Below are 12,165 nucleotides of genomic sequence, written 5' to 3'. Positions count from 1 at the left end.
TGTTGGATTTTGTTTGCTAGTATTTTGCTGAGGATTTTGCATCTATATTAATAAGAGACAGTGGTCTCTAGTTTTCTAGTGGTTTCTTTGTATGGCTTTGGTATCAGGGAATATTGGCTTCATATAATATTTTAAGAAGTATTCCTTCCTTGTCATTTTTTTTTGGAAGAGCTTGACTAGTACTGGTGTTAATTCCTTTTTAAATATTTGATAGACTTCACTAGTGAAATTGTCTGGTCCTGGACTTGCCTTTCTCTGAAGGTTTTTGATTACTGATTCAGTCTCTTTCTTTGTCATAGGTCTGTTGAGAGTTCTTATTTCTTTTTGAGTCTATTTTGGTAATTTGTGTGTTTCTAAGAATTTTCCCACTTCATCTAGATTTAATTTGTTGGCATATATTTGGAAAAAACTCAAACTACTTTTCCTCTGCTTTCATACCACAATAATCATCAACACAGAATAATACTTCTGTGATCAAATGTAGGGGGTGGGATTCTCCCCACCACCAAGTGAGCAATTGATTCTGCAGCAGACACCAACTGGGTGTTCTCCAATTCAATTTCATCACCATCTACCTGGAGATAGTGTCAGATCTCACAGGCTGAGTGCTCAGTCCCCAAAATTTCAGGCCCCATCAGACACCAGTTGCAAATCTAAATCTCCAGAACTTCTGACTGACTGAATTCAAGTTTGGATTCCCATGATCTCCTTTTTGGAGTAATTTGCTGGGGCAGCTCACAGAACTCAGGGAAACACTTATGTTTACCCTTTTATTATAAAGGCTATTACAAAGGATGCAGATAAAGAGATGCATAGAGTGAGGTAAGAGAGAATGGGTGGAGAGCTTCTATGCCCTCTCTGGGTGCATCACCCTCTAGGAACCTCCTTGTGTTCAGCTATTCAGAAACTCTCTGTACCCAGTCCTTTTGAGTTTTTATAGAAGCTTCATCATGTAGGCATGATTGAAGCATGGACAACCATGTCAAAATTTGATCGGACAAAAAAGGTATGCTCTAAACCTAGCAAGACCTGTCCAGATTGTGTGTGTGTGTATATGTGTGTATATATTTGTGTGTGTATATATGTGCATATGTGTATGTGTATGTATGTGTATGTGTACACATACATGTACACATGTATGCATGTACACATTCTATGTATATATACACATATATACACATACATACACACATACATAGATATGTGTGTATATGTGTGTGTATATACACACACATTCGCACATATATACACACATACCCACATACACTCATATATGTATATACACACATATGCACACACATATACACACACAAATATCACAGCATATAATTGTTCGTATTATTCTCTTATAATTATTTTAATTTTTATAAAGTTGGTAGTAATGTTCTTGCCTTCATTTGTGGTTTTAGTTTCCTCTTCTCTCTTCTTAGTCAGTCTAGCTAAAAGTTTGTCAATTGTGTTGATCTTTTCAAATAACCAACTTTTGGTTTTCTTGATCCTTTCTATTGTTTTCCAGTAACACTGTGTACCAACTGCACTATTACTCAGTGACTTAAAACAACCAAGCAGTTATTTTTCTTACTTATGGGCTTACTTGTCAGTCGTGAAAGTTCTTGAAGCTATGTTCCAATTATTTTATTCCTGTAATGTACTTCAATGTGTTATCTTTCAATTGTTTCTCCTTTTGCAATCATATTTTTGGGAAACCCACCTAAAACTTACTCTAAACAAATTTGCTGAAGTGCATTTATGTTGCCATTTAGTGACTTTTTTTTTTTGAGCCAGATGTAGCAGAATTACTGGATGTAATAACATCTGTGGCCACTTCTGTAGAATTGCCCTTTCCAGTCAGTCTGCAAACATCTAATAATATGTCACAGAGAAAAAGGCAAATCACTGTGTTCATCCTACTCACAACTAAGGTTATTGGCAGCATTTTGCTGTGTGACTAAGAGGACTTTAGCTTTCTAAAAACATTGACTTATTTTCATAGAAGCCCTAAGGATTGGTGAATGTCAGCTCAAACAGGGCAAAGGTATCTCTGAGCTTACTCCAGGCAAAATTGAGAACTGGCTTTTTCCTGTCTCTAAATTGAGGCGCACGGTGTCTCATGCCCATTTCTGCCTGCTCTGTTCTGAGAGATGGAATGTCATCATCATCAAGTTCTCAATGACAGATAGAAACGTTGTTAGCCCTCCCAGGACTATTTTTATTTTAGAAGGGATCAGGGTCTTAAGCAGAAAAAAATGAGATGATATCATTTTTGTCACCAGCCAAGTAAGAAGATGGATAAGGCAGATGGCCCTTCTAGATACTGTCATATTCAGGGGACAGAATCTGAGAGCTATTTCCAGTCTTTTCAGACTTTGTATATCTTTTTCACTTCTCAAGTTTCTCCTTTTTAAAAATCTCATTCTTAGGTATCTGATGGGAGCCCTACATGCTATTTTGGATGGAAAACAGGTGCCATATCATTTTCCATAAGTAACATAGCTTGTGGCAGTACACATTAGGCATTTGACTGACAGTTGTTTCCATAGGTTGTATTTTCATGTAAGTGCGTTTGATGTCTAGGCCTAGTTCATCATTTGCCTACTTGTGTTTTCTATCTTTGATTTGTCTTGGAAACATTTATTTATAATTGATATCACTTTCACTTCCTAAAAGGAATTGAGCAGCACCCAGTAAAAGATGAAATAATAACTCCTTAAAAATAGAAGTCAGATGTTAAAAGCTGTGTAGTAGAGGTAATATTATAAACAACAGGCTCTGAAGTCAGGGACCTCTAGGAAAATTAACCTCTCTTAGTCCCTGTCTCTTACATGTAAACTAAAACATGTAAACAATTGTACCTATATCCTAGGGTTGTTGTGAAAATTAAAGTTTTCAGTTTGATGCTGGTATATTAGCAAAACTTTTAAAAACCGAAAGTATTATCATACAGTTAGAAGGAAAATAAATGGACCAAAACCCCAAGCCTCTTTATTTCCTATGACATTACTTTTAGCTCAGAATTTCTTGGATGCCCAGGCAAAAGTATGGATGCATAAAATTAGATAATCCCTACAGTCTTATGGAATGGCTTTTGCTGGCCAAGCCTCTCTTGCTTACCACAGTGCAACTTCAAGAATTAATATATTCAAAAAAGGCCTGGAATTTCCAAATAACATTCTTATTAAGGGTCAGTAGAAGCCTGAGTAGAAAGAATGACTAGAATTTAATGAGTGTGTGCTTCGTTCTGATACCTGTTTTTAAAAATGAGCACATTTGATTTCATTTAATATTCTTAATAATTCTATAAAGTAGATATGATTTATCTTCCATTTATGAATGACTAAATTAAGAAACGTAACCAATGTCTCAGTGAGTGACTTATTTTTTTCTTCCTGCTACTGTTTGAACCTGGAACCACTTAAAGCTTAATCTTAAGTTTAGGCATGACTAACTTTCCTTTATTTCCTATTACCAATTTGTTTCAGAATCTTTAAAATTAATCTCTCTTCTCATTCTGAAAATCTGCTCTCATAAGTATTATCATATATTCACTAAATCTGTTCGCCTTTCCCCAGGTCTCTTTCTCCTGCACTTGTGTACAAGATTTAATATATAAGTATGTAATGTATTTTATAAAGAATTACTTAAAAATTGTTTTTAAAAAGAAAACCTTATTAGGCTGAACTTATTTAGAATGACTCCTTGCTAAATGCTTCTAGACAAGAATAAATGAAGCCAAGAACGACAATAATCTTGATAAAAATGTAGGACTGGGGAGAGAAGAAGAATGTCACGGGATTGGCAAGAGAGAGGTGCTGGGGCCACTGCAGGAGAGGAAGCTGCACATGGGGGGCAGGAGCTTTAAGAAGTGATGTTGTTGGGAGTTGTGAATTGGAACTGCTAATTGTTTGTAGGTAAACCTAAAATTTGGAATTCCTCTTAAATTCCTTTTGGTTGAATTGGGTTTCCTGGCATTTGACTCGCAGCAGGGACTGAGTCGTGTGAAGCCCTTAAATGTATGAGAGCTAGGTCTGAATTGGTCAAAGTAACTACAGTTTCGTACATTATGGTAGCCAAGTCCGTAATACTTCAGTAAATGAAAAGAAGAAACAAAATCACTCAATTAGAGGCAAGATAACAAGGCTATAACAATTTTTTCCTTAGGCATTTAGGCTACAGCCTGTTAATAAAGTAAATGTAGCTATGGGAAGAATATTTTCATTGCCTGTAGCACAGGCTTTTGGCTCTTGTTTTAATTGGAGCTGTGCATTTGAATATTTATAAGTACGATTTGCAAGCCTACAAATCAAATTATTTTCTGTATAGGATACCAACCAGAAGCAATGATACTATTTTTTGGAAAAACAATATGGTGTGTGGATGTGTGGGATGGAATGAGGTTATGGTAACAAAATTTTCCTGACCCTAAGTTGGACTGTGTTCTGACACATGGTTTGATAAGGCAAAATATTTTAAATCAGTGGAGTCAAGGAAAAGCCAGGACATATGGCTGTCTTAGTTTGGGTGCTAAAATAGAATCCCATATTCAGACACGATCTCTTCAGTAAATTAGACAGCACTACCCCAATACGTTCATGGATTTCTTGATTTGTTGTTTCAGTTGCTTCTCAGCAAGATATAGAAGCCCTTCAATATATGTTTCTAGCCTCATGATTCTATTCTCTCTCACAGCCTAGCCTCATCCATTCTAAACTACTTAGTTTCACTGTATATGATGAGCAGGAAGCCCAGGATTCTGGTAATTTTTTGTTTCTTGGTCTGGGTGCTGGTTCAAAGACGTGTTCAGTTTGTGCACATTCATTGCAGGTTTCACTTATGCATATTGCTTTTCAGTACAAATTTTAAAAAGCAATCAAAATTAAGAAGTGTTGCTTTTGGGAGTTGTGAATTGGAACTGCTAATTGTTCACAGGTAAACCTAAGTAATGATATTCAGTAAAATATAATATTCTGATAATCTGACCTTGGAAAAGTTTTAAAAAGTGGTGTTTGACAGATAATTTCTGCAGAGAGAAGACTGTAAATTTTTTTGGTGAGATGGGGGAGGATATATGAGAGTTTGTGTCTAGCTCAGTAGGAGGAATATTTTAAAAAGGAACTTAAGCATAGATGGGCCAGGGAAAGAGGTTTTTATCTCATTTCACTTTGTTCCTTTTGATTTAATGTGGGGAATTACTCAAGAACAGAAAGGGATCAAGGGGGGAGAAGTCTGAAGTATAGGTGAGGAATAATGGTGCAGCCAAGTCCTAGAGAAGGTGTGAGGATGGGATCAGGGCAAAAGTAGAAAGTGTGGGCCGTTAGAAGAGGATCAGATTCTCTCCTTAGAAATGGCAGGGTTGGGAGGAAAGATACTGAGGCTCTATATGTGTCTAAGTCCATTTGGGATATTAAAGTGTAGGAGGTGAGTGTGGAAGTGGGAGTTGAGAAGCATGAGGGATTAACAGAAATGTTCTCAGAGGACATATCTGTGAGACAAGATAGGAATGAGAGTTTTGCATGAATGGCTACAGGGTTCCATTAGGAATGCCACTGTGGTTTTATGGTGCAGTGCTTTGGAGTTCAGGGTGAAACCAAAGGAAAGTAATCAGGAAGGTTGCCCAGTCAATGCTGGGCATAAGTAAAGCTCTAAGGGGTGAGGTATCAGGGTGTTGTGAAGGACCTGTACATGGTAACCCCGCACAGTCTCCAAAGTTGTTTGGCAGAAATTCACTGAAGTACAGTGGGACATGTAAAATTGGAGACTTAGAGAGGGTCCAAGGGATTAAGGGTTGAGGACAGTGGGTACCATGTTTTATCTCTGCAGGGGAGGGGAGAGATGCCAGGCAACACTTTCTGTGCCACCTGGTGTAGACTTCACGTCTTTTCTAAATTTTAATTGCCTCACTCCCCCTATCCTAGAGTGAGCATGTCATCATGGCTATAATTTCTCTACAAAAATTACCTTAGGAAACAAAAGCTTGGGGCATTTTTTTTTTCAATACAGAGATGAGCCCCTCATGTTCTGTAGCAGCTGTATAGCAGTCCTCAGGGTTATATAGATATGGAGTTACATCTGGACATCCCATTAGCTCTAAGAGGTTCAAGACAGCAGGCCTAATATTCCAGTGCCAAAAAAGAGGTTCTACAAAGGTCGATTACTCCAAGTACAAGAGCCCTGTGCCACCAGAGACCTGTGAATAGAATGCTTTTCTTAAACTGGGTGTCAGGTCTCTCATTTCTAAATACACTGTCAGATATGCTCTTTTTATTTTGTAAAAGGTAAGCTTCAAACATACTCTTTTTACTAATGGAAGCACTGAATCAAGATTCATCTTAGCTCTTGGGTTATTAGCCCTGACCAGCCTTTCATACAGAGCTGGTTTTTTTATCCAAACATAACCCTTCTGTCAACATCATCATCATCTGTTTGCTTATACTCCAAAATCTCATATTACACACTTTCAGCATCATTACCCCAAATTGGAGAATTTCAGGCAGAATCATCTGTGAAAATATTAGAGGTAAAAATAAGCTATTATAGGGTGTTGATGTCACCCTGAGGCCTTGTTTGCTACTTTTCAGCTCATTTTACTGCATTTAACCCACGAGAAAAGGAACTAAACTATAATCAACTGCGATTTATCAGTGTTAATGGAGGAGAGACGAGGCATTGGCAATACAAGATAGCAAATAATAAGAGATGAATGCAAGAAAAAGACAACATATGCATACTTTAAAAAAGATTATAAATGTGTAAATATCTGCCCTAATAATGTTGCAATTCAACTGGATGTTCTGTGGTCTGGGAAGGGGAAAGAGGTAGAGCAAGATTACCTAGGGTTGCTGTGCATTTTGGTCATTGGCAAATGCAGGGGAAGCTGTGTTAGAAAGCACAACAAGCAGAAAATTGAGAGCTGATTTGCCGCCAACTACAATTGAAAACAGATGGGTATATCTGAGCCGTGTTCACGTATCTTGTTCATTTTCTCATTAAAAAAATTGCTGCACTATTTTTAGTCTATGACTTATTTTTCTGCAAGAATCACCTGCAAGTAGATCTTACTTTTCTGCTGAACTTCAGGGAAAATTCAAGTTCAGCATGGCCTTCAACTTTGACTCTTACAGAAATGGACAAAAAGGTTGGCAGGTGTCAGTCTGATGAAGGGGCTGAGATCTTGACTGCCCTTGAGGGACACCAGATGAGATGGCTGTGGAATGGGTTGTGCTGCTTGTTGAAGGGAGGCAGCATTGTTTGCAGCTTGACATCTCATTTCTGTAGGAAGGCATGGATCATTTTACTAGACCCTGTGAATAAGTCAAAATAAATCAAGATCTGCATCAGAACCAAAATCTCGATTACTTTTTTTGTCAGTTTTGCTTAGGCTGTATATATACATAAATGGGAAAAAAGGGCAGACACAGAACGTCAAAGAAATCAGCTCTTTATATTTTAATTGCAGCCAAAAAAAAAATCAGCTATATAGGAGCTTATGGTTTTAATGACTCTCAATGTGAGACAAATGTAGGCATTCTCACTGAGTTTCTCTCTTTCTAAGATGTCATTTCCTCCCTATCCTTAACTGTCACGTGTTGTATCATGTTGACCCATGATATACTCTTCACCCTTGAAAGCTCATACTCCAGAGATTCATAGTTTCTTAATATTTGTTTTGTAAAGTGCCACCTTCCAAGATGCAGTCCTTGCTCTAGCCAATTAGCTAGTTCACTGGCTCATGAAAAGCTGCAATGCTTCTAGAAGCAATAAAATTAAAGCCACAGCACTCTCTTAAAAAGGCAGGAAGAAGTGGCAGGGCTTTCTGTTGTTGCTGTTGTCCTTGTGAACTGTCCTTCATGTTTGAGAAGCAGGGGCTGTCAGGAGCTTTACTGTACCCTTTGATGTATGAAGAATCCAATTTAGAGCTTAGTCTGTGCACATTTTCCAGTGACTAAGCCAGTCATTTGGGTTAGGGGAGTGATATTTCTAAAGAGGTCTTGACAGCAGAGTTTTTTTGTTTTGTTTTGTTTTTTGCCTTGGTAAGTGTGAAAGAAACTGGTTAGTTCTTAACCAAAGCCATTTTATCTTCCCTCTGAGCCCAGAGTTAAATTATTTTCCAGCCCTGTTGTGGTGAGGTGTGGCCACGTGACTGAGATCTGACTGATGGAATGTGCTAAGAGTCGTGTTCACGTCTCTTGGCTTGGCTCATAAAAACTTCACAGTATGGCCCCCCCATGGTCTTTCCCCTCTGGCTTGATACAGACAAGTGTAGTAACCTGAGGAACTTGGCATTGGAGATGACGAAGCTGTGAGGCAGAAGGAGCCTGGGTCCCTAAGTCACTGGAGATCTGCCCTCTGACAGGGAATAACGTTTGTGAACAAAATGCATATCTATTCTCTGAAGCCACTAAGATTTAGCATTTTATCTGTTATATCTTTAGCTAGTTCTTCCTTACCTAAAACATTGAACCAGTATATGCATATATTTAATGTGTACTGAAATTATATTTGATTCATAGTGGCAAGCCATTTTAGATTCACCTTTGTTAAAACAAACAAAGGTCTATGTATTAATATTTACAAGAGTCATTTATTTCAAATCTTTGAAAGACACAAGATTTCTAAAAGTCAGTTAATGTTAGTGATCAGAAGCCTTCCATGTGTGAAGCACTTTTAAGGGTATTGGGTAGGGATGATAGGCATAGATAAAGGTTGATGAGCTGTCTAACTGAAGAGGAAAAATAAACCTACACGAATATACTAAAGAAACAAATGAAAACAAGGATAAGTGAATAAAGTACATACATCATGTAAATTAATGTTCAGAACTCAAAGCGCATTGTTATAAGAGGGGCTAAGGAGTTTTGAGACTTGCCAAATATTGCTTGAAAAGTTTGAAGCTAACTCAAGGTGAGGAATCAGCACTTGAACTCATGGAGCTAACTTGATTTTGGTTTCCTTCTGAGGCTGCCTCAGGCTTGGGGGACACAGAAAAGGATGGATGACAGTGACAGTGAGAGTAACATTGTTTTCTACCCAAGGCCTCACCCTGGAGGGTGTCTCCCTGGAGAGTTTAAAAGCTAGACTCCTGAAATATACCTTAGTCCTTTTAAGTTGCCTGTGTAGAAAAAATTGAATGCCACTCACATGAGAAAAGCAAAGGTGATTTATTCAGCGCTTGCCATAGCAAGGGAGTTGGCCACCATCACTTTCATTTGGCAGAGACTCAAAGGTAGGCAGGGGAGTGGGAGAGCATTACAGTGGGCAAAAGGGATGGTTTCAGGTGTGCCCTTATTGGAAGCTGTTGGCCTGGGGAAGCCCAGGGTGGCCAACCTGGAGCACAGAAGCCTATCTGATTGGTTGGGGCCATAGTTGGCTTTCTCTGGTTGGTCCTAAATTAGAAGCAGGCACAAAAATTAGGGAGGCCGTCAGTTACTGTGATGGTTAATTTTATGTGTCAACTTGACTGGGCTAAGAGGTGCCCAGATAGCTTGTAATAGATTATTTCTGGGTGTGTCTGTGAGGGTTTTACTGGAAGAGATTAGCATTTGAATGAGACGACTGAGTAAAGAAGATCACCCTCACCCACATGGGCATCATCTGATTTCTTGACGGCCCAAATAGAACAAAAGGACACAGAAAGTTCTCTCTTCTGGGACATCCATCTTTTCCTGCCCTTAAACATCAGAGCTTCTGGTTCTCAGGCCTTTGGATTCCAGGACTTACTCCAGCAGTTGGCAGGTGGGGAAGGCTCCCCTGGTTCTTAGGCCTTCAGCTTTTGACTGAATTATACAACCACCACGACCTTGGTTCCCCAGGTTGCAGATGGCATATCATGGGACTGCTCAGCCTGCATAGTGGCATGAGTCAATTTCCATAATAAATATCCACATATATATGTATGTATGTGTGTACAGGCATACATGTATATGTAATACATATGTAATATATATGTGTGTGTATACATATATATATGTAATATATGTATTGGTCCTTATTGGTCCTATTTCTTTGGAGATTCCTGACTAATACAATTATTAATTAAGTCCTGAACATTTTGGGTCTTTTGTTACAGAAGTTATTGTTCAGCTTCCTGGGTTATCACTAAAGATAGCAGACTAGCTTCCTGCAAGTCTGGCTTTAGCAGGCTGTCTTCCTGGGCTGTTTATCATAGATAAGGGGCTTGGTTTCCTAAGCAGGCTGCTGCAGATTTAGGGTGATAGTTCTATTCTTATTAGATGGTCCAGGGATTGTGCATTTTTACATTCAGTCTGTCATTTGTTTCTTCATTTTTATGATGATTTTATTTTAAATAGACTCTTTCCGTCCTTCCTTGCAGAGGACAGCTGACTGGCTTCCTTCACTTTCATATTAATAAGCCTCCATCCTTGCTGATCATAAACCTGTACCTGAGGATGAGTGCCAGGAAATTCAATGCCCTCCTTACCTGGGAGTGAGCCCTTTGCCCTCCTGGGTTACCTCTTCCAGAGATTTGGGGGTAAAATTTATGTCTGCATTATTGCCTTCCTGAAAGTCTTAATCCCATCAGTCCTCAACATCTTTTTCACTGTTTCTGTTTTTCCCAGGGGCAGTGGCATCCTCATGCAAGCTGGTCTACTGGTGGCTGCCCCACTGACCTGCTTCTGAATGGACAGGCAGGAAAGGTCTCCCACTGTGTTGCATTTAAAGAAAAGAAAAAGATGAATTAAGTAAAAAGCTCTGCAAACAACTGAGTGTAATTATTGGGTATGTATACATTTATGCATATTTTCCTTTTTGAATCTGTTGATTTATTGCTTTTTAAATGAAAAATGGATCTGTCCAAAAGGTGAAAATAAAGGATTTTATATTTCTTTCTTCTTTCAGCTGTTTTAGCCGAAGAACAGAAAACCCCCAGCCCGTTTAGTATTCTAGGCATTTAAAAGACCCTCAAGTATCAGCTCTTTGGAAGCCCAGTGTTTTTAAATTTGCAGAATAGACAGGGCAAGATGCCATGTTTCCAACTCCCCGGGACTCATTTCAGGAGTTTGATTAACTCTTTGGTTTGTCTCAGCAAAGGGAGGCTGAAGCTGAAGTGTCCGCTTAGAAGAAGAGGTAGGGGGCATTCAGATGAGGGCTGTTGTCTGCCAAGATCAAAGCAGCACTGCACATGCTAAAGGGTCTAATTCACAGACCCTCGGTGCTTAGTTGTAACACCAACTTGAAGCCTATTTGGTCAGAAGTGGCCACTTGAGCCGTCTTAGGGCTAGGCAAGGGCTTCTTTGTTTCAGACAGCACTTCCCACTGGGAGAGGGGAATGTGAAGTGAGGGAGCCCTCTTTTGGAGGAGGAAGGCTAAGGAGGAAAAGTGAGGGAGAGTGGGAAAGACCGCAGGGCAAGAAGATCTAAGCCAAGGGAGCCTTGTTTGCCTTTACTGGCAGGTAGGTACTCACGAGCAAGCCAGCCTGCATTTCTGAACTCACATCGTGGGAAAAGCAACAAACACTTTTAAGACAAAAGATAAAGGGTAAACTACCTATGGGAAACACTTTCCTAAAAATGCTTAGATTCTAGGTGACAGGATTAGAATTGTTCTCTTGGTGTTTGGCTAACATAACAGACTCCCAAGACAAGAGCGGAGAGGGCGGAGATGGTTACGTGTCGGCTGGAGCGAGGTGGGAGCAGGAACCTCTTTCTATTTAGGACACAAATCTTTACACAGGGATGACATTTGAAAGACTTGCTCGTGGGCCTGGGCCCACTTCCTTTGCTTTTCAGAGAAGGTCCCAAGATTAGCAGCAAAAGTAATCCAGGTGAAAATAATCCATGAATTTGAACACTTGGTTGGGTGTAGTAGGGAGCTTCTGACAGGTGCCTGATGACCCTATGTCCTGGTACCCACACCTTTGCTTAATCTCCTCCCCTCAAGTGGGAACTGGATATAGTGACTCACTTTTAACGAACAGAATACAGCAGAAGTGCTGGGATGTCATTCTTGGATGACGTTGTACAAGGCTGTGACTTCTATCTGGGTCACCCTCCTTTTTGTATCCTCACTTGCCCACTCTGGTGAAGCCACTGCCACATCACCAGCTGCCCTGCAGAGAGGCTGTGTGGCAAGGTGCTGAGGGCAGCCTCTGGATGATAGCTGTAAGGAACAGAGGGTCTCAGCCCAACAGTTAGCAAAGAACTGAATTCT

At 39.6% G+C, this 12,165-nt stretch overlaps 1 long non-coding RNA gene across 3 annotated transcripts in view; it reads left to right on the top strand.

Annotated features, from left to right (window-relative positions):
- Positions 1-12,165, top strand: part of LOC139359053 (uncharacterized) — a 351,645-nt gene that overhangs the window by 265,843 nt on the left and 73,637 nt on the right. For all 3 annotated transcript variants that reach the window (XR_011614617.1, XR_011614618.1, XR_011614616.1), the window contains exon 3: positions 10,575-10,734. This is a non-coding gene — a long non-coding RNA (uncharacterized lncRNA). The remainder of the gene's footprint in view (positions 1-10,574; positions 10,735-12,165) is intronic.

Source organism: Macaca nemestrina, chromosome 16 (assembly GCF_043159975.1).
Source record: "Macaca nemestrina isolate mMacNem1 chromosome 16, mMacNem.hap1, whole genome shotgun sequence".
In the NCBI taxonomy this organism is placed as follows: Eukaryota; Metazoa; Chordata; class Mammalia; order Primates; family Cercopithecidae; genus Macaca; species Macaca nemestrina.
Note: the sequence above shows the minus strand (reverse complement) of the source record. Positions and strands in the feature narration are given on the sequence as shown.